Consider the following 4,740-nt stretch of genomic DNA (forward strand, 5'->3'; position numbering starts at 1 on the left):
AGATGAAATAACTTCTTGCCTCAAGACTGCACTGGTAAAGAGGAAGGAAAACAGGAGTTTCTCAGATGTGTCAAGCATTCCTCCCACCGTTCTCAGCCCTGACGCCTGCCATTTCCTGTGTGGGGAACATTCTTAATTCCTGCTCACCCCATCACAACTCCTGCTTTCCATGAGGCTGAAATTGCTTTGTCTGCCTCCACTACTGAACCGTGAGCAACCAGCCACATAAAGGTTCTGCTACAGCCCAGAACAGAATACAGACCTTGGCACACCAACAGCTCTCATTAAAAACTTGCCAAGCAGTCAGGCATGGTAGCTTGTGCCTGTAATCCTAGCACTCTGGCAGGCTGAAGCAGGTGGATCCCTTGAGCTCAGGAGTTCAAGACCAGCCTGAGCAAGAAAGAGATCTGTCTCTAAACAATAACTGGGTGTTATGTTGGATGCCTGTAGTCCTAGCTACTTGGGAGGCTGAGGCAAGAGGATCACTTGAGCCTAGGAGTTTGAGGTTGCTGTGAGCTATAATACCACATCATTCTACCCAGGGTGAAAAAGTGAGACTCTCTTTCAATTTAAAAAAAAAAAAAAAACTTGCCAAGCTATGTGCAGTGGTATGCACCTGTAGTCCTAGCTACACAGGAGGGTGATACAGGAGAATCACTAGAGGCCAGAAGTTCAAGGTTGCAGTGAGCTATGATGACACTTGAGAATAGCCACTGCATGCCAGCCTGTGCAGTATAGCAAGACTCTGTCTCTAAAAAATAAAAATTAAAAAAATAAATTGCCACTGGACACAGTGGCTCACGCCTGTAATCCCAGCACTGTGGGAGGCTGAGGAGGGAAAATTGCTGGAGCTCAGGAGTTCAAGACTCCCCTGAACAAAAGTGAGACCCCGACTCACGAAAAAAATGGAAAAACCCAGCTGGCACCACAGTGAGCGCCTGTAATCCCAGCAGCTTCCAGAGGCTGAGGCAGCGGGTCAGAGGTTGCAGTGAACTACCAAGCCTCTGCACTCTGCTCAGGGGCACAGGGTGGGACTCTGTCTCGACCAAAAAAAAAAAAAAATTGCCAGATTCCCTGGTAGTCTAGGGGTTAGGAAAACAAAAACAAAAAAATAATTGTCAGATGAATGGAAAGCAGGGAATTATCTTAGCTTGTTTGTGCTGCTATAACAAAATACTTGGAAATAAGTAACTTATGAAAAACAGCAACTTATTTCTCACAGTTCTTGAAGCTGGATGTTCTGATCAAGGTGCTATCAGGATTGGGGTGTATGATGAGGGCTGTTCTCTGCTTCCAAGATGGTGCCTTGTTGCAGCATCCTCCAAGAGAGAAGACTGTGTCCCAGCATCCCAAGAGGGATGGAGGGGGGAGAGGGGGACAATCACTGTGTCCTTGCTAGCAGAAAGGAAGAGTGGAATAGGCAAAGTGCCCAAGCTAATTCCCTCCCTCCCTTTCATAAGGCTATAATCCATCATTAGGGTGAAAGATCTCATGTCTTAATACCACTACAATGGGGATTAAGTTTCAACAAGTGAATTTTAGAAGGGACACATTTAAACCACATCAGGAGGGCTTTGGAAAATCTCTGTTGCCCAGGATCCAATCCTCTGTTTCAGAAGGTAAGAAATTATATTTTGCCACTTAGTGCCCTCAGACATGACCCACCTCTCCAAAAGTAGACTAATGTCTAAACAAGAAAGCCATTTTATTGAGTCTCCATAAGAAATGTGATCCCACTGAGAACTAGAATCAGTACAAATCTCTATGTGAAGCCTGATGTCAGGCTAAAGATGCTCAAAGGATGCAATCCTTGAGCAAGAAGGTTGTGAATAGCTGGGGTCACCAAACTATAGTCATCTGAGGTCACCCTCTCTACTGTGAGAAAACCTGAGCACCTGAGATGACCTCAGCTTCCTGCCTGTCCTATTGGCCCCCCCTCCAAACTGTAATCAACTTATTTCATGTCTTTGCTCAGTAAGATGTGAGCCCTCTCAAGGCAGGGATCAGTCTTGCTCTGGACCAATTAGGGTACAGGCAACGAAAACCCACTCTGGAGGTCAGGATGTGGCAGGGCTCACAAAACCAAAGAACAAACTGGTCTATCAGGCTTAGGAGGGAGACACACCGTGGTGACTTGGGGAACTAGCTCTCAGGAGCCCACAGCCAGTCTCTTTAGGGCACTGCCATCAGAGTGATGAATCCTTCCCAGCTCCTTTCCTTCCTATGGCCCTGCACTCAAGATTCAGAGTTCTGGATTCCAGGAGAGACTGGCCAGCTTGGGGGCTGTGGAGGTCTGAGCACTCTGATGGTGCCATCAAGGCTGCTCCCAATGGAGGAGGGATCTTCCACAAAGAATAGTCCAAATAATGGCACCAGATCAAGGGAGAGTAGACGCCAGGCAGGTGTGTGCCCAGTGTCTAGTGCAAAGATTCTCTCCTTTTTTTTTCTTTTGAGACAAGAGTCTCACTTTGTCACCCTCAGTAGAGTGGCAAGGTGTCATAGCTCACAGCAACCTCAAACACTTGGGCTTAAGCAATTCTCTTGCCTCAGCCTCTCAAGTATCTGGGACTACAAGCACCTGCCACAAGGCCTGGCTATTTTTAGAGACAAGGTCTCACTCTGGCTCAGCCTGGTCCCGAACTCCTGAGCTCGGGCAATCCACCTACCTCGACCTCCCAGAGTGCTAGGATTACAGGCGTGAGCCACCACACTGGGCCTAAATATTCTCTCCTTGAACAAACTCTAGCCAGGTTCCTCCAAGCCCTCCTTTTAACCAGGCCTCAACATTGGCCAATAAAAACTACAGAATCAGGGTGGCGCCTGTGGCTCAAAGGAGTAAGGCCCTGGCCCCATATGCCAGAGGTAGCAGGTTCAAACCCAGCCTCAGCTAAAAACTGCAACAAACAAACAAACAAACAAACAAAAAAACGAAAAAACTACAGAATTAGCACAAATGAGTACATCTGCCGCTCCCCCTACACTAAAAGACTAAACAAACACTATCCTGGCAGTATGTGGAGAAAGGGGAACACTTTTACACTGTTGATGGGAGCCTCTTTGGAAAGAAGTATGGAGAATCCTCAAAGAACTCAAATTAGATCTTCCATTTGATCCCGCAATCTCATTACTAGGCATCTACCCAGAAGAAAAAAATAATTTTACCTTGAGGACATTTGCACTAAATTGTTTACTGCAGCTCAATTTACAATTGCCAAGATGTGGAAACAACCTAAGTGCCCACCAACCTTGGAATGGATTAACAAACTGTGGTATATATATACCACAGAATACTATTCAGCCATAAAGATGGAGACTTTACATCTTTTCCATTAACCTGGATGGAGTTGAAACACATTCTTCTTAGTAAAGTATAATAAAGGAAAGGAAAAAATTTTGGATTTTGCAAGAAGAGGGGCCAGTAACACACTGTATCCTATGAGAGAATTAATGTATGCAATTATGATCTAATAAATGCTTACAGTGCCAAAAAAAAAAAAAAGAGGGGCCAGTGGGAACTAACTCAACTTCTAGTTGTTCAGAGGCAGATCTAATATAAATATTAATACTAATATGAAGCCAGTAGACGATGTAATACCCACATAAGAGAAAAAAATTCAATTCAAGTTGAGGGGAGGGGAAACAAGGAATAGAGGAAAGGGAAGGAAGACAGAGAACTGGTGTGCTCCCACTTAATGGGCACAATCTAAGCCAGGGGTCCTCAAACTTTTTAAACAGACTGTTGGAGGTCCAGACTGGGGGCCCCAGGACGAGTCCACTGCTAAGCACGACAGGCATCAGCCTCAAAAACACCCAGCAGGCTGGATAAATGTCCTTGGCGGGCCACGTGTGACCCAAGGGCCATAGTTTGAGGACGCCTGATCTAAGCTATGGTATATGGCACACATTTTGGGTGCAAGACAACTACAAAAGGAACTCTACCTAACAAATGTAAATATTGTAATCTAGTTCTTTGTACCCACTCCCTGCCTCCCACCCCCCTTTGGGGTGAGGGGCAGCCCCTCCAGAACCACATGTGATGGGAGGAGTCAGTTCCCCAACAGAAAAAGGGATGTTGAGCTGACAAAAACAACAAATGTCAGTCTGGTATGCAGGAGCTGGGATGGGGCCAATCAGTGGAGGCAAAGGTGGATGATGATGTCAGTGGGATGTGCCTTAGAAAAGCAGAGCTGAATGAGGAAGGCCCTGAAACCTCCCATTGGCTTGAAAAGTCATCCTAGCAGGGTGTAGGTGGTGGCTTAAAGGAGTCAAGAAAGGAAGAGTCCTATGGTAGGTACTGCACTTCCATCATTTAATTCCCCCAACCATCTTATTATCAGCCCCCTTATCAAGATAGGAAATAGAGGCTGGAGGTTCAGTAATCAAAGTCACAGGGTAGGAAGGGGCAGTTCTGGTATTTCTGACTCCCATTGAAGTTGGCCTGTGCACCCCATAGACCTCCACTTTTCTCTCATTCATTTTCAGTATCTGAAAATAAATCGCAAGGAGGTAAGAATGTCACTACAGAGCAACCCTGGGTGAGCTCCAATGCCTGAGTCATCACATCTTTGATAATGGGCACAATTTTTGGTTTTGAGGCAGAGTCTCAATATGTCGCCGTCAGTAGAGTGCTGAGTCGTCACAGCTCACAGCAACCTCACACTCTTGTGCTCAAGAGATCCTCTTGGCTCAGCGCCTGGGGCTCAAGTGGCTAAGGCGCCAGCCACATACACCTAAGGTGGC

The sequence above is a fragment of the Otolemur garnettii genome, unplaced genomic scaffold (genome assembly GCF_000181295.1).
Source record: "Otolemur garnettii isolate 467f Iridium unplaced genomic scaffold, OtoGar3 scaffold00087, whole genome shotgun sequence".
Taxonomy (NCBI): Eukaryota; Metazoa; Chordata; class Mammalia; order Primates; family Galagidae; genus Otolemur; species Otolemur garnettii.